Genomic DNA, 18,725 nt, shown 5'->3' with positions numbered 1-18,725 from the left:
GTGATTTGGTGCCTGTCTTCTTGGGTAGGTGGAAATGGATCCCCTAGCTCATGGTCTCCCTCCCCAGCCTCCTCTCCCTGCCTCTGCTCCCCTCTTCTGATCCTTTTTCCTTCCTTCTCCCTCTCCCTGTGTTCTTAACATTTTCACATGTGGCTTAGTCATACAGTAGTATGACTGGTTTGGAAGTCATTCTAAAGTGACTGCTTCCTGCAGGTACTTCTTTTATTTATGGATTTCTCTGTGTCAGAATAATTTATGACGTGTATATAAGTTAGCAATTTACCTCGGACGATGGCTTTCCAATTGTGGGATGCATTAGAGTCACCTGGAGGGCTTGTTAAACCACAGATTGCTGGGTACCACTTCCAGAATACCTGATTTTAGTAGATCTGGGAAGGGGTGCAAGGATTTACATTTCTAGTAACTTTCCAGTTGATTTTGCTGTGCCTGGGACCCCATTTTCTGAACCGCTGACTTGGGACATTGTTTTAGGGGCAGTTTGTTTGTTAATGTGTCCTTCTTTGTGGAAAATGAGAGAAGAAAAACTTGTGGTAGGATATTTTCCAGAGATGAATGACCATCTGGGGTTAAGAACCCCAAGATCATCCACTTTCTCCAGACTACCCTTAATCTCCAGGAAATGCCCTGTATCTGGCTCATTAACACTTAAATTTACATTCCTGTTGATGGAGCCAGGGTGGCTGTTGGCTTTGGAATTTTATTTTCATTGGGTGGGAATGGAATAGTATTATGGCATATCATCTCCCCAGATTTCTCCTGCTGGGTGGATTGCGGCCATCTGTGCATAATATTCCAATTTAGGATACTTGCGTGCTTTTTCTGTTTCTTCGCGTGAAAATTCCAAATAAATTCTCCTATGTCTCTTCAAAGAATAGTTTAATAATTTGCAATGAAAGCAAACAGGAAATTTGCTAAATGATCTGGAAATTCAAATATGTCATAATATACAGACTCTACAAGTAAGTAGTTTGGTGAAATTGAATTGTGAAGAAATCTCAACTTATTAAAACTGTCATGTTCAGAAAGAAAAGTGAAAATATTTACTTTTTAAAATAATGAGATATTCAGTTAAAATACTTTGCCTTTCTAAATATTTAAAGATCTTCCCTCCCTCCCTTTCTTCTTTCCTATCTGCTTCAAATTACTATTCTGTTCTGGTTGCATCTTAAATTGATCAAATACTTTAATATAGTTTACTACTTAATTTTTTATTAGTAAAAATGGATTGATAGTGTTCTTTGTCTTGATAATTGTTTTATAATTTCTATAGTCATTAAAGTAATTTTGTTAAAATTAAAACCAAGGACAAATAGTCCTGACCCTACTAGCCTGTAGCATCCAGATGCCTTCAATCCTCATTTGACCCTTCCATCAATGACAATCACTATTGCTTTTCAAAGTTAGTGAAGAAATTGGGTTTGCCAAAACTTTTGTTTGAGTTTTTTCATAACATCTTTTGGAATAACCCAAACAAACTTTTTGACCAAACCACATTTTCTGGTTGAGTTAGCATATTCTTCTTATGGTCTATGCCAAGGCTTGGTAGGTAGCAAGGTACTGAGTTGGCCAAAAAGTTTGCTGGGGTTTTTCTATACTCTTATGGTACCACTTTAATGAAAAACAATCACTTGCTAAAGTTTATTGAATGCTGTAAATGTAATAATGGTCCATCATTTTTACTTCTTTCCAAAGCTCTATCAGTTGTCCAGAGTTGTCCTAAAATACAAATATTCATCTATGGGGAGAAAAAGGACATTTAAGGAGGGTGCCTTTATTTTGTCTATTTCCTAGAAAGAGGGCTAGAAGTATGAGTCTCATGCTAGACATCTACTGAAACAGAAATGGAAATAGCCTCTCAATGTGATCTCCCCATTTGGAACTATGAGACAACCAAGTTTCATATTTAGTCCATAATTAGTACTCTCTTCATCTATTGACCTTGGTTTCAATTTTGCCCTTTATACTGTAATAAGTGTTAGTCGCTCAGTCGTGCCTGACTCTCTGCGACCCCATGGACTGCAGCTCACCAGGCTCCTCTGTTCATGAGATTTTCCAGGCAAGGATCCTGGAATGGGTTGCCATTTCCTTCTCCAGGGGATCTTTCCAACCCAGGGATGGAACCTGGGTCTCCTGCACTGCAGGCAGATTCTTTACTGACTGAGCTACAAGGGAAGCCCCATGTACTGTAATAAGCATCTCTCTTTTGCACCTCTTAAGTATAACTACTAGCCTAAGTTTCTTTAAGAAGAGAGTAACTTTTACTCATGTCTGTCCCCCATGTAACACATCATTGTTCAGTACAATTTTATTGTTTTTGTCTTTTCACTTTAATATAGATTATTTTGAAATCCTTTTCTATAACTCATATTTTGCCTATGTTCTCACTCCTTGTGTTTTCCTTCTCTCTTTTCCTCTCTGAGAACGAGGACAGAAATTGAAGCTAACAGTTCTGGCTCAAATTATCTGGTTCTCTTTTGTCCTTCTGTCTCTCTTGCTTCTTCCATTGCTTGCTTCTTTCTTTCTTTTTTTTCTCCTCCTGGGAGCATACTTTTCTTTTTCTCACCTTGAACGTACCACAGAAAGGTTTATTTGAATTCCTAATCCTTTGAGTTAACATTCTGGCTTTTTACCCCTTTCATTATCAGCCTTCTGGAAAAAATAAACCTCCACTTTCTTACCACTTGTCCATTCATTTTCTGACCTTCTTGTTCTTCAGCATCTGCCACATGGCTCCATTTAAATGACTCTTTCTAAACATTACTCTTGACTTTCTGATTCCCAATCTAGACCCTCATCATCTCCCTTCTTTCTTTGTTTAAACTCTCCTCTCCTTGCCTCACTGCTTTGGCACCATGCCATCTTGATCTACTCTCTCTGCTGATCATTCTCTCTCTGATTTCAATGTCACTTCTTCTTTCTATTGTTTAAATGTGGATATCAGCTGCAAACTTCTGTCTCCTATCCACTTCTGCTGTTTCTTTCCATTCTCTTTCTTTTGTCATTTCATTTAGTCCTATGATTCAACTTTCACTTTATACAAGTAACTTGTACATCTTTATCTCAATCCCATAATTTTCTACCACATTCCTGTTCCATGTTTCTATTTGGCTCCTAGAAACATCCATTTGGGTTTCTCCCCAGGATTTTAACTTAAGCACACATAAACATAAACTCATAATTTTCTTTCCCTTCTGTCAAACCTATTTTTCCTTTGACTTTTATACATCTGTAAAGAAAACCATCATTCCTTGTACGACCTTACCTCAATACTTCATACAATTTTGGGCAATTTTTTCTCCTTCTCCATCCAAATCATCAATCCTGGTAATTCTTTCTCTGTTACTCATGCCTTAATTTCAGACATATTCCCTTCATCCTGGCTTAGTCCCTCCCTAACCATACTCCAGTACTTTGGCCACCTCATGTGAAGAGTTGACTCATTGGAAAAGACTTTGATGCTGCAAGGGATTGGGGGCAGGAGAAAAAGGGAACGACAGAGGATGAGATGGCTGGATGGCATCACCAACTTGATGGATGTGAGTTTGAGTGAACTCTGGGAGATGGTGATGGACAGGGAGGCCTGGCGTGCTGCGATTCATGGGGTCGCAAAGAGTTGGACATGACTGAGCGACTGAACTGAACTGAACTGAACCAAAGTTGAACTATTAATACTAAGATTACATAGGTGATCTGTTTTCTATTTTCCTCTATTTTCTACCCATTTGAAGAATACTGAAGACTTCTAGCCTTATCTTTATAACACCACACAAAAGTTGTATTCTTTGCTGCTTTTCAGATATCAGTCTCTGCTCATGTACTAACAAGTAAATTTTAAACTCCTTGGCCAGAAGGTCAGAATGTTCTAGACTTAGCGTGTCTGCCTAGTCCATATCCAGTATTCTAACTCTGCACTCTGTCGTCATTGTCTCAGATTTGATTCCAGGAACCTATTTATTCACCCAGACTATAGGATGCTTTTTATAGAAAATGACAGTAATTAAAGTTATTTTAACAATTAAAACCATCAACATTTTATCAAAGACAATACTGTGCTTCCAGTTCCACTTCAGTCGCTCAGTCGTGTCTGACTCTTTGCGACCCCATGAATCACAGCACGCCAAGCCCTCCCTGTCCGTCACCAAATCCTGGAGTTCACTCAAATTCACATCCATTGAGTCGGTGATGCCATCCACCCATCTCATCCTCTATCGTCCACTTCTCTTCCTGACCCCAATCACTCCCAGCATCAGGGTCTTTACCAATGATTCAACTCTTCGCATGAGGTGGCCAAAGTATTGGAGTATCAGCTTTAGCATCAATCCTTCCAATGAATACCAGGACTGATCTCTTTTAGAATGGACTGGTTGGATCTCCTCGCAGTCCAAGGGACTCTCAAGAGTCTTCTCCAACACCACAGTTCAAAAGCATCAATTCTTTGGTGCTCAGCCTTCTTCATAGTCTAACTCTCACACCCATACATGACCACTGGAAAAACCATAGCCTTGACTAGATGACCTTTGTTGGCAAAGTAATGTCTCTGCTTTTGAATATGCTATCTAGCTTGGTCATAACTTTCCTTCCAAGGAGTAAGCATCTTTTAATTTCTTAGCTGCAGTCACCATCTGCAGTGATTTTGGAGCCCCCCAAAATAAAGTCTGACACTGTTTCCCCATCTATTTCCCATGAAGTGATGGGACCGGATGCCATGATCTTTGTTTTCTAAATATTCAGCTTTAAGCCAACTTTTTCACTCTCCTTTTTCACTTTCATCAGGAGGCTCTTTAGTTCCTCTTCACTTTCTGCCATAAGGGTGGTGTCATCTGCATATCGGAAGTCATTGAGATTTCTCCCAGCAATCTTGATTCCAGATTGTGCTTCTTCCAGTCCAGCATTTCTCATGATGTACTCTGCCTATAGAAGTTAAATAAGCAGGGTGACAATATACAGCCTTGACGAACTCCTTTTCCTATTTGGAACCAGTCTGTTGTTCCATGTCCAGTTCTAACTGTTGCTTCCTGACTTGCATATAGGTTTCTCAAGAGGCAGGTCAGGTGGTCTGGTATTCCTGTCTCTTTCAGAATCTTCCACAGTTTGTTGTGATCCACACAGTCAAAGGCTTTGGCATAGTCAATAAAGCAGAAATAGATGTTTTTCTGGAACTCTCTTGCTTTTTCCATGATCCAGCGGATGTTGGCAATTTGATCTCTGGTTCCTCTGCCTTTTCTAAAACCAGCTGGAAGACCAGGAAGTTCACTGTTCACATATTGCTGAAGCCTAGCTTGGAGAATTTTGAGCATTACTTTACTAGTGTGTGAGATGAGTGCAATTGTGCGGTAGTTTGAGCATTCTTTGGCATTGCCTTTCTTTGGGATTGGAATGAAAACTGACCTTTTCCAGTCCTGTGGCCACTGCTGAGTTTTCCAAATTTGCTGGCATATTGAATGCAGCACTTTCACAGCATCGTCTTTCAGCATTTGAAATAGCTCAACTGGAATTCCATCACCTCCACTAGCTTTGTTCGTAGTGATGCTTTCTAAGGCCCACTTGACTTCACATTCCAGGATGTCTGGCTCTAGGTGAGTGATCACACCATTGTGATTATCTGGGTCGTGAAGCTCTGTTTTGTACAGTTCTTCTCTGTATTCCTGCCACCTCTTCTTAATATCTTCTGCTTCTGTTAGGTCCATACCATTTCTGTCCTTTATCGAGCCCATCTTTGCATGAAATGTTCCCTTGGTATCTCTAATTTTCTTGAAGAGATCTCTAGTCTTTCCTATTCTGTTGTTTTCCTCTATTTCTTTGCATTGATGGCTGAGGAAGGCTTTCTTATCTCTCCTTGCTATTCTTTGGAACTCAGCATTCAGATGTTTATATCTTTCCTTTTCTCCTTTGCTTTTTGCTTCTCTTGTTTTCACAGCTATTTATTTGTAAGGCCTCCCCAGACAGCCATTTTTCTTTTTTGCATTTCTTTTTCTTGGGGATGGTCTTGATCTCTGTCTCCTATACAATGTCACGAACCTCCATCCATAGTTCATCAGGCACTCTGTCTATCAGATCTAGTCCTTTAAATCTGTTTCTCACTTCCACTGTATAATCATAAGGGATTTGATTTAGGTCATACCTGAATGGTCTAGTGGTTTTTTGCTACTTTCTTCAATTTAAGCCTGAATTTGGCAATAAGGAGTTCATGATCTGAGCCACAGTCAGTTCCTGGTCTTGTTTTTGCTGACTGTATAGAGGTTCTCCATCTTTGGCTGCAAAGAATATAATCAATCTGATTTTGGAGTTGACCATCTGGTGATGTCCATGTGTAGTCTTCTCTTGTGTTGTTGGGAAAGAGTGTTTGCTATGACCAGTGCGTTCTCCTGGCAAAACTCTATTAGCCTTTGCCCTGCTTCATTCCATACTCCAAGGCCAAATTTGCCTGTTACTCCAGGTGTTTCTCGGAGAAGGCGATGGCACCCCACTCCAGTACTCTTGCCTGGAAAATCCCATGGTCAGAGGAGCCTGGTAGGCTACAGTCCATGGGGTCGCGAAGAGTTGGACACAACTGAGCGACTTCACTTTCACTTTTCACTTTCATGCATTGGAGAAGGCAATGGCAACCCACTCCGGTGTTATTGCCTGGAGAATCTCAGGGATTCGGGAGCCTCTTTGGCTGCCATCTATGGGGTCACACAGAGTCAGACACGACTGAAGCTACTTAGCAGCAGCAGCAGCAGCAGCCAGGTGTTTCTTGACTTCCTACTTTTGCATTCCAGTCCCGTATACTGAAAAGGACATCTTTTTTGGGTGTTAGTTCTAAAAGGTCTTGTAGGTCTTCATAGAACCGTTCAACTTCAGCTTCTTCAGCGTTACTGGTTGGGGCATAGACTTGTATTACTGTGATATTGAATGGTTTGCCTTGGAAACAAACAGAGATCATTCTGTCGTTTTTGAGATTGCATCCAAGTACTGCATTTCGGACTCTTTTGTTGACTATGATGGCCACTCCATTTATTCTAAGAGATTCCTGCCCACAGCAGTAGATATAATGGTTATCTGAGTTAAATTCACCCATTCCAGTCCATTTTAGTTCACTGATTCCTAGAATGTCGATGTTCACTCTTGCCATCTCCTGTTTGACCACTTCCAATTTGCCTTGATTCTTGGACCTAACATTCCAGGTTCCTATGCAATATTGCTCTTTACAGCATCGGACCTTGCTTCTATCACCAGTCACATCCACAACTGGGTATTGTTTTTGCTTTGGCTCCATCCCTTCATTCTTTCTGGAGTTATTTCTCCACTGATCTCCAGTAGCATATTGGGCACCTACTGACCTGGGGAGTTCCTCTTTCAGTATCCTACTGTTTTGCCTGTTCATACTGTTCTTGGGGTTCTCAAGGCAAGAATACTGAAGTGGTTTGCCATTCCCTTCTCCAGTGGACCACATTCTGTCAGTCCTCTCCACCATGACCTGCCTGTCTTGGGTGGCCCCACATGGCATGGCTTCATTTCATTGAGTTAGACAAGGCTGTGGTCTGTTAGATTGACTAGTTTTCTGTGATTATGGTTTCAGTGTGTCTGCCCTCTGATGCCCTCTCACAACACCTACCTTCTTACTTGGGTTTCTCTTACCTTGTTCATGGGGTATCTCTTCACGGCTGCTCCAGCAAAGCGCAGCTGCTGCTCCTTACCTTGGACGAAGCATATCCCCTCATGGCTGCCCCTCCTGACCTTGAACGTGGAGTAGCTCCTCTCGGCCTTCCTGTGCCCACACAGCCGCTGCTCCTTGGACGTGGGGTTGCTCCTCTCGGCCGCTGCCCCTGACCTCAGGAGTGTGGTAGCTCCTCCTGGCCACCACCCCTATATTGTGCTTAAGTAAGTGTATTACTGAACAAAGGACTGTACAAAAAAAGAAGACTTTAAGATTCCTAAAGCTGTTCCTCTGCTTCTAAGATTCTCAGCTTAGGGAGAGGAGAAATGATATATTGTAATTAAACTGGGTCTTTCATGTAACCTTGGCAGTCAAGTGGAGTCAGAAAGAAAGACCAGATTGTGTCCCTGTCCTGTAGAAGAGGAAATGCAGTAGCATAAGTTATCCTAGAGAAGGCAGGCCATTTACTTTGTCCAGAACATTCTGTGATGTGTTTGGTTTACTTCCTCACCACCTTGTCAGATCTGTTCACAAGGCCACCTTCTCACAGAGGCCTTCTGGGTCATCTTTTTTAAGGTTGCAACCTCTTTCCCTTGGACACTCCTACTCCCCTTTACTCTGCTTTATCTTTTCCTCATAGTACCCCCCACCTTTTAACATTCCTTATTATTTACCATTTTCTTATGTTCATTGTCTGCTGTCCCGACTGGCATTTAAGCTTTATGTGACAGGTGTCATTGACTGTATTATTGTGATGATGCTCCTAGAATGATGTCTGCCAGACTACTAGGTTCTCAGTTAAAATCAATTGAATCAATAACATAATTCAATGAATAATTTTTGTCATGCTGAGTACATGTTAAGAACTGTACTGATCATGGGGACCAATAGTAGAAAATAATACAGACTTGGTCCTTGCCATCATATACCTTACATCTAGTCAAGAAAATCCAAAACCGACATTATAAGGAAATGAGATGAGGATTTTTCTCTGAGCGATAAAGGGACCTTGTAGATGTTGGTAAAGGCTTCCCTGAACAAAGGATGACCAAGCTGAGACCTGAGGATGACTAGGATTTGGCCAAGTAAAGAATGATGTTAGAAGAAGGAAGTGGCCTCTTCCAGGCATAATTTAAATATTACTAGTTCAAAGAATTGCAACAAATCAAATGACTTCACTATAGAAAGTGGAAGGAAGCCTGATGCAAGAAAGAGAAGAAAGTAAGAGGTTGGGAGGTCTTTTTAAGTCTTTCTAAGGAGGTTGCACTTTTCCCAAAGGCTAGTGGTCTCTCAGTACACATTCCATTACTCCCAGGATACGTGTGCCTTTTCAAGTATGAATCTCTTCCAGTTGACTTTGCTCTTCAATTGGTTGGAAAAATACTTGGTAGAGAAGTGCACACTTGGTCACAGACATGTTGGGTATAATATTACATTTTTATTTGCAGCATTTGTGGTTGTGGAGCTATCACAGCTCTGATCATGGTGCATTTGGTTTGGCATTAGCCAACAGCCTGTTGTTTAAATAATATTCACAGCTTGCTTAAAACAGCATAGTGCAATTTCATGTTATTCTCCAGCATAATCAGATCAGTGACACATGTTGGCAAAGCAAAGAAAATAGTTTTAGGAGGTATCACAGATCTTTCTTGGTACAGTCCTACTGTGATACAGGTCTTCTCTAATTCATTATGTGTGAAAATTCTGCTTTCAGTATACTTGGAGGCCGAAACCCTCCCTAGAGGGATACAAAGTAGAGGTTTGTTTTAAACTATCTTTTGGGGTCATCCTTGGTGGTCCAGTGGGTAAGACTCCTCTCTTCCAAGGCACGGGCATCAGTTTGATCTTGGTTGAGGAACTAAGATCCCACAAGTGGTATGGCCAAGAAAAACAAAATTAAAAAAAAAAAAAAGAGAGAAAGAAACTGTCTTTTAATGCTCTACCTTTGATCCTTCTCTGTTCTTTTAGAGTTCTCTTATGGAGTTTCCTTCTCTGATGAATGGTTACATAGAGGGACTGTTGTTTTTCAGTCTCTAAGTCATGTCTGACTCTTTGCAACCATATGGACAATGGTACACTAGGCTCCTGTCCATGGGAGTTCTCCAGGCAAGGATACTGGAGTGGGTTGCTGTTTCTTCTTCCAGGGGTCTTCATGGCCTAGGGATTGAATTTGCATCTCCTGCAGTGGCATGCAGATTCTTTACCTCTGAGCCACAAGGGAAGCCCTACCTAGAGGGCTACCCTATACTTATTATTACATGGGATTATTGGTTGTTCATCTGACCAATCTGTATTCTCTATCGCTGACAACCTCAAAACTTATACTTCCTCAGTCCCATCCTTTTTGGGTCTTCCTAGGTGATTTGTTAACTAACCTCTCTTAAGTTTAATTCATCCTGATGCCTCTATGCCTGCTTTACCTTTTGAAAGTATCTGTACTATAAATGATGAAAGATGCATTAAATCAGTTTGTACTCATGAGATCTCAAGCTTCAGGGCTACTTCAGGGCTATTGAGTTGACAACATCTTGTTTATTAGGGAAAAAAAAATAAGAATGAGAGATGGAACTTGTAGCCACTTTAATTTGATCCTTACATGTCTGATATGTGTTGTTTATGACTGGTCAATTCCCAGGGAATCTATTGTTATTATTTTTTTATTCCACTAGGTCTTCATTGCAGTTCACAGGCTTTCTCTGGTTGCCCAGTGGCATGTGGGAACTAAGTTCCCAGATCAGGGATCAAGCCTGCATCCCCTGTATTGGAGGGCAGATTCTTAGCCACTGGACCACCAGGGAAGTCCCCCAAGGGATCTATCGTAATAACATGCTAGAAGAATTTTACTGTCTCCTGAGTGTTTGTGGCAGTCTGCCCTATTTTAGGTGAAGCTGCTTGGCTGCATAGAGCAAAAATATCCGTTTTAGAGGAGCACTGATTCCCAATGCTTCCCTGATGCTTCAGATGGTAAAGAATCTGCCTGCAATGAAGGAGACCCAGGTTCGATCCCTGGGTTGGAAGATTCCCCTGGAGGAGGGCATGGCAACCCAGTAGTCACAGATAGTGATTTGCTGTCTAACTTCTTGGAGAGTTGTTGACTTTTCCCCTCCATTTCTAAAATATACTTCTTTCCATATATTTCCATAAAATAAGTATGAAATGATTATCAAAGTATTTGAAAACTGCAAAGTACATAAAATAGGAGACAGTATTTAAATGCTCTGGTTTAGAGTTCCATAGATTTTATTTGTGTAAGATTTAGAGTGGCTTCTCAGATGAAGAATTCAGGTCTATTGCAATTCAAATACTGATGTATATAATACAATTTAAAAGGCATATATTTTTATTTATTTAACCAGAACTCCCAGTTATAACTCCTGATTTGACTGAAGTAAAATTGTGCCATATAAGAGAAATATATCCTCTCCAAATAGAATGTGCAGGAATAGCATCTGAAGATTTACTACAGAAACAAAACAAATGGTGCACAATTAAAATAGCCTTGTTCTCCAGGAAAAATGTCCCTCGCAGGCCTCAAAACCCTGACTTTACTTTTGGATTTGTCTTGTCTAGCATATAAACTAAGAATCTAAAATATTTTAGGGTGATGCAGTCTTTTAATTTAGGGGTCATGATCCATGAAATCAAAGGGTGCTTGAGAAAGTATGATTCAAAACGTGGCCCAATAAGAGGTGGTATCCGTGAGTATCAGGGACCTGGCTTGACCCGCTTCCTGGGCTGCTGCCATCGTGGTCATTAATTATGCCCATCTATCCCTGGAAGTGTCAGCTGCTCCTCCGTCATCAGGTAGATTGTCTGCTCATGCTACTTGGCCAAGTGAGCTTTGGCTGTTCATTCCAGGATGGCTAATAATGGGACAGCAGCTTGGGGCCATTTCAAAGTGGCCCTTTTGATTGTTGCCCTCTCTGGGCCTCTGGGGATCTTAGAATAGTCCGTTCTCTGTATATGCCAGGCCAAAACCAAATCACAACCCAAACCATTCCTGCCAGCATTTCAATTAGTTAGGAAATCAAGAAGGCCCTAATCTCCTTGAAAGGTCAACCTGGAAAGAGCTTTTTCACTTTTAATAAATCTGATTTCAAAAGTATTAAATACATTAGTCATCATAATATCTTTCAACCTGATGGAAATTTAAGATTTTTTTCTTGACCTAGAACTTTCTTATCTGATTTCTTGCCTATAGGATTTCAAAGGGTTATAGAAAACAGAATTGACAAATCAGCTGGGTGGAGTAGCATGACCTAGATGAAGAAAAACTGGCCTGGGGTCTGCCTGACGTGAGTGTGAACCCCAGCACTACCAGCAAATGGTCTGTCTTTAAAAAGTTACCACAAACTTTTCACATGGAGTTTTGGATTAGATAATGAATACAAAAACCCTAACAATAAGATGTAGAATACACCCTAGTTCCATTTCTCCATAGGAATAAACATGTTATAAAGAGACCATTGTGTGAAATTTACTGGTACCATAGCTTTCCATGTAGCTGAAGGTCAGATTTAGGACAGTAATTAGCAATGACAAAGCTGGGAACACATAAGAAGTTAAAGAATGGACAGGTCACCTGCTATAAAAACCATGCAGTTCTTTTCATTGGAACAACAAAGTGTTAACCCTAGAGCCTAACCAGATATCATGAAATGGAATCCTAGTACTTCAGAAATAATAGTGGTAAAGAAAGGTTGGCATCAACTGAGAAATAACTTTACAGAAAAAAATATGACACTAAATTGCTTGAGTTCTTATTTTAGGAATAAACTTTGTGACTAAATACAACAGAATGGTCATCTTGTGCCATTAAGAGACACTTGAATTATGTTTGGTGTATTTATTTTATAATGCCATGAAGTGATTGAGATTTAGACACATAAATAGCTATCCTTACTCATCTGGAAAATATCATGTGAACATCACATTGACATATTAATGGGATATTACTATATTTTCTTCTTAATGACAAGCAATGTTTTCCTATAGATTATTTTAAAAAATAATTCTCCCTTCAAAGAATCAGAGTAAATTAAGAGAGTCTTCCAGTAATTTGGGTGCACTAAAGAACCAGTATGAGTGTATTTTTATGATTTCTTCTTGTTATGAGATGGAGTTTCTTTCTGTAAAACAAACATTTCTCACAAGGAGCTTTTCTTCTCACAATACATTGAATGAACTAGGTTAGTTTCCAAGACTATTACTGATGGGAATTTTAAAAATTTAGATTGGGAAAACTGTTTAACCCTATGGAGACATGCACACATAAGCAGAACGAAAAACTTGATTTCATCCCATTTCTCTTAATGACTACCATAGATCCAAATAAAATTAAGATTTTAGGACACTCTTGTTAACTTTATTTCTGAGTCAGGATAAAAATTAGGGAAGGAAGGAAGGTTGATTCTAAGGATGTTTGTATATTTAACTAATTAATCAAAGGTTGAATCTGATTTGTGTCTCTGCTTGGCATGAGGAAATTGGCAATTTTCCTTTGTAGGCCTGTGCTGCTATATAGAGCTATGACAAAATGTGTGTGTAAAGGGTAAGGTTACCATATATTCTTGTTTCCTCGGGCAGTCCTAATTTATGCCTTATGTCTTTGCATTTTGTCTGGTTTAACATTTATCCAGTATTTATTTTTTTTAACAAAACGTTATCATCAATGGTATATTAAAAATAAACCAGCTTGAGTTCTGTCACAATCTCATTCAGTAGCATGTAAGATACATTTGCAGAGAAGAGAGTTTTCCCTTTAGATTGTGATTAAGTCAGAAAGATCACATGGTGCTATGCTGCTTTTTTTCCAGCCCTTTCCAGGACATCTCCCTTTCAGTGACAGCAGGCTCCCTGATAAAGACAAGCCCTCCTGAACCTGAGTAGATAAGGAGAGTTAACTGCTTCTGGTCTTAAGTTGTGGTAGAAGTTCTTGCTGTCCTTGCTGGTTACTTGGCTTTCCAGCAAGTTGGAGCTATGACCCAACCATGCAAAATGAACAAACCCTTCAAGCAATGTGGATGCAGAGACATTGGGAAACAGAGTAAATTATGCATTATGAGCATATGAACTGTATATGGGAAATAGAGGTTGAGCGGTCCAGTGTAGACAGAAATCTGAATAAATCTGCTGTAGTGATTTTAGTAATTTATGGCATGGTATTGAGTTGTCCAAAAACTTTGTTCAGGTATTTCTATACGATAGTACCAAAAACCCCAGAACGAATGAACTTTTGGGCAACCAATACAAATCTATATCTAAGTATTTATTTTGTCCAGGTAGTCTGAGCTATTAATATTTCAGAATTATCAAAGAGAGTTCTTACAACCCAGATGGTTTGCTGTTTCAACTCTTACTTGATTTGTATTTCTTTCTGGAAGCTAGATAAAATGGAAAATGAATTTTGAGGAGATTAGATTAGTGAAAACCTGGAAATGTAGTTTCTGTTTAGTTGCCAAAGGAGTGCCCAGTGAGATACCCTGAAAGTCTGAGGTTCAGTTTAAATGATCATTTGTGCTTTTTCTTTTTTTTTAATGCTTCTATTAAAAATATTTCAATAGACCCATTTGGCCTCGATGATTTTTAAATGTAATGTAATGAAAATATCAATTTCTCAAGTAATTGATAATGAATGAGAAACATGTAGAGAATGCTTATTGACATTTATTATCCACGAGGGGCGCTGTGGTGATGTCAGTAACCACATGAAAACCCAAGACACAAATCTGCTGCAGGAACATTAGAAGCTATTTCAGTAACTACTAGTTATGTTAAGAAGATTGTATATGAAGAAGATGATGTAGCACATACAGCTGCAGAAAGTGCTTCTATCATCACTATAAAGCAGACCCTCTTATTTAGAATAAATGGCTGTTTGCCTGAGTTGATTTAGCTCATTTATCTCTAATTTTCATGTGCAAACAGTAAAACAAAAAGAGCTGTGTTAATTTCATTAGAGAAGAATTTTGCATATGTTAAGTGGTACAAATTTTATATCAATGTCATTAGCTTCTTCAAATAGGAAAAGCAATTAAGCTAATTCCAGTAATGGTTTGACTATTTCATTCAATTTATAGAATAAAGATAAATATTTGGAAGTTGATTCTGTTGAAGGCAAAACCTTTGACACTGCTGTAAGTGTTATTGTAGATTCAGGTAAAAATCCAAATATAATTTGAATTATTTTTTTGGCCATGATAATAAAATTACACATGGTGGAGGACCGAATCATCTTCAAAATGGCCTTGTTAAATTAATAGGCCTATAACAAAAAATTATTGGGAATGGTTCGACGTGTATGTAATTCATAATTCCAACCAAGCTGATACTTTTGGGGCTTCCCAGATGGTGTTAGTGGTAAAGAACCTGCTTGCCAATGCAAGAGAAACAAGAGACACAGGTTCAGTCTCTGGGTTGTGAAGATCCCCTGGAGAAGGGAATGGCAACCCATTCCAGTATTCTTGCCTGGAAAATCCCGTAGACAGAGGAGCCTGGCTGTCTACAGTCCATGGGGTCACAAAGAGTTGGAACAACCAAACACACACTGCAAAAGCTGATATTTTTACCAATTGATATAGAAATTGTACGTCTCCAAATGTATAAGTATTATATACATATGGAGGTATTTTGAATAACTGATATACAAAGTCCACTGATATTCAATATAAAACAGAGTAAGACACTAAAGTATGGTAGTACATGCTTTTTCTCTCTTTGCTGTTCACAGACCAGATTTTAGAAATGTTTGAAACTTTGAACACCCTCTTTTCAGATCAACTTTAGTGTCCTATGATCACACTGAAATTTTTAGTATTCTAAATTTTGGTTACATTTTGTTCAAAATCAGTTGGTTGAAGGCTTTGATCAAAGTAGTCAATACATGAAAGGCCATTTTTTTTGTCATTTTACCTTTAAAACTCTGAGTTGCAATCACTGAGGGGGAAGAAAGGCTTGCAAACTGTGAAATTGGAATTTATTTCTCCATAAATATGGGGTACTGCATAAATTAAACTGTGAGAGCTTAAGTGATAAAAATTATGTCACATAAATAGTTACATTTCATATGCAAAAGTGTACTTAGCTTGACTTAGGGGAAATTGCATAATATTACAAACATTAAAAACACTCGGATTCTAATTCTGGCTGGACTTAACAAAATCAATGAATTTCTACCAGAGGAAACTAAAAATAACGTTTATCGAGTGTTGATTATATGCCAGCAACTTTTCACAGACTACCCATTAAGTCCTGATGACAGCTCTCTGAGATGGGTTAAATAAAATGATCTGTTCTCTAGATGAAGACGTGAGGGATTGAAATGTCAAGTCACTTGTTCAAGATCGTCACCAATATATGAGATTTGAAACCAGATCTTCCTGATAAGAAAGCACTCTTGGTTACTACTCTCTACAGCTTCTGAGTGGTTAGGATTATAACAGAATTATCAGAGAAAGCTCTTAAAACTCCAGTGGTTCACTGTTACAGCCTTTATTTAGTTGATGTTTCTTTTTGGACCCCAGTTGAAATGGAAAGTTATGTTTTGGGGAGATTAAAGTCAGGAAAGCCTGGAGATAAAACTTTTACTCAGCTGTCAACAGAGTGCCCAACAGGATATTCTTCAGAGTGTTGCATTTCAGTGTCAGTCATAGCTAATATATGAGGCAGAAGGATGGGATTGTCAGGTGATATTTTTCCAAGTCTGTAGTGATCAAGACCTCCTTAAACTTAGAGATCTGCCAGCTGAGAAAAAAATAAAATCTACACAGGAACTCGTGGAAATGTTTTGTGGTAGCAGGTGATTTAATCCAACATTCATAACTGGGTAATTAAATGCAGATTCCTTCTTCAGGGCAAAAATTAGGAGGAAAAATCATCAAAAAGAATATTTATAGTCTTGAAAACCAGAGAGGCCAAAACTGTGTGATATAGGCTGGTCTTCTTCAAACATGCCATATATTAAAATTACCTGGGACGTGTCAAATAGTACATATATACTCCCTGAGAAGGGCTACATCTGAATTTCAGGCAGTGGGATCCATGTATGATTTTTAAGAACTTCTAAAGTGATTCTTTGACCAGTCAGAATTAGGAACTACTAGACCAGAGTACTTTCAAGTGATAGAAAGCTGCTGCGTTTAGTTACTTGGAAAGAATTTGCCCTGGGAAAGTAGTTTACTTCCTTTAAAAAAATTTGTGTAGAGATTTTGGGGGGATATTTAGAGGCAGAGAGACTAGATAGTTCAAGTTATTTTACCTCTTGTGCTTGAGCAAGCAAAAGATAATCTGGATGTATAAGAATAAGTATAGATTTTAGTGAATTCTGCTAAATTATGATTACGATGATAGATAAGGAAAGAGTATAATTGAATGATAATGAATGATCCCACTAGCACCAGTACTACATAACTTGATGGGCATCCTCTTCTTTATCCCCCTTCATCCAGTTTCTAGTGAGTTTTTGCAATCACCTATCCTCATGGGTGCACCTCCTCCCGCCTAGTAACCTATTTTCTATCGTTTCCTCCTTTTGTCACCCTTGGGAGCCACTGTTATCATGATCAACACCACATATATAGTAGGCACCTGCTATGTGTAGGCTATTGCACGAGGTACAGAAATAGTCCAAGTCATTTCCTGGAGAGAGTGGACTTTGATCTAGTTTGAGACAGAGGACATTCATCAAGACCAAGTAAGTGCCAGGTGGCTAAGAATCAAACAGATGGTCAGAAAAAAGTATATTGTAGAAGAGTGAGCAGATGTGGTATGGAGTAGCTGGGGTTCAAACTAGGACGTGAAGGAAGTATCAGGACTTAAGTTGATAAAAATAAAGGGTATTCAGCAAAGATCCAGAAGCAGGGAAGCTTATGGTTCTCTGTAAAATAACAAATAGGCCAAGTGAGAGGGCAGTTTGGTTGTTTTTCTTAAGGGGGAGGGTCTGAGCTAGACAGTTGTTGTTTACCCTAATGTCTGAGTCTCTTGAGACCCAGGGAACTATCGCCTACCAGGCTCCTTTGCCCAGGCAAAGAAATAGGTTGACATTTCCTTCTCCAGGGAAGCTTCCCATCCCAAGGATCAAAGGGTATCTCCTGCATTGGCAGGCAGATACTTTACCACTGAGCCACAAGGGAAGCCCGAGCTAGACAGTTAGAGTTATACTTTTTTGGTATAGTGAGTTTAAGGTAGAAAACAATATTAAGCTGATTAGGTTGGCTTTTTACTTCACTATTACTTTCTTTAGCAACTTATTACCAACTTACGAGAAGATTAGAAGACAAGGAAGATGGATACATTTGAATTGCAAGTGCTGAGCTAAATGTCTAGTATCTTTCTCCCAGTGCTGGGATCATAGCATCAAAGCAGGTAAGGAGCTTTGGAGAATATTATTCGGTCTTCCATTTTACATTAGCAGGATTTATCTTAGTCAACTCAGAAAGTTAGCTGAGTCAGAAAGTTAGCTTTTTAAGCTCTTTCCTCTGCAAAGTGTGACTTTCTTCAACTAGGCAGTATTAGTAAGTTTGATTCTTTTTTCATTTCCTGAATTGTGACTAATTTGGAGACTTCCAACTCAATTTCGCTCATTAGATTTCATTCTTAATCTTGAATGTAGAGCAATGGAAAGTCGAGGTAAGAGCAGTGTTGGAACATGAGGTTCTGGGTTCTACTGTAGGCTGTGACTTTGGCTAGCTTACAGTACCTTATGTAGGTTCCCAGTTTCTGTTGGCTTTGGATTCCTCATCTGCAAAGGATGGATGTTATGATAAGAGGGTACTACAATATTGGGAATATACAATATTGGAAATGATGATACAGGAGATGGAGTTAATGTCGATATTTTACGAATCAATGAACTAAAATGGACTGGAATGGGTGAATTTAACACACATGACCATTATATCTACTACTATGGGCAAGAACCCCTTAGAAGAAATGGAGAAGCCATCATAGTCAACAAAAGAGTCTGAAAGGTAGTACTTGGATGCAATCTCAAAAACAACAGAATGAGCTCAGTTTATTTCCAAGCAAACCATTCAATATCATGGTAATCCAAGTCTATGCCCCGACC

General features: G+C 39.2%; 1 protein-coding gene and 1 long non-coding RNA gene across 3 annotated transcripts in view; both read left to right on the top strand.

The window, feature by feature from the left end:
• Positions 1–14,393, top strand: part of LOC123332798 — a 38,894-nt gene extending 24,501 nt beyond the window's left edge. Inside the window, exons 3-4 of the long non-coding RNA XR_006549834.2 lie at positions 11,862–11,955; positions 13,477–14,393. This is a non-coding gene — a long non-coding RNA (uncharacterized LOC123332798). The remainder of the gene's footprint in view (positions 1–11,861; positions 11,956–13,476) is intronic.
• The window catches only part of ADAMTSL1 (ADAMTS like 1), a 1,120,403-nt gene that overhangs the window by 117,827 nt on the left and 983,851 nt on the right, over positions 1–18,725 (top strand). The window lies entirely within an intron of this gene.

This window comes from Bubalus bubalis, chromosome 3 (genome assembly GCF_019923935.1).
Source record: "Bubalus bubalis isolate 160015118507 breed Murrah chromosome 3, NDDB_SH_1, whole genome shotgun sequence".
NCBI classification, from domain to species: domain Eukaryota; kingdom Metazoa; phylum Chordata; class Mammalia; order Artiodactyla; family Bovidae; genus Bubalus; species Bubalus bubalis.
Note: the sequence above shows the minus strand (reverse complement) of the source record. Positions and strands in the feature narration are given on the sequence as shown.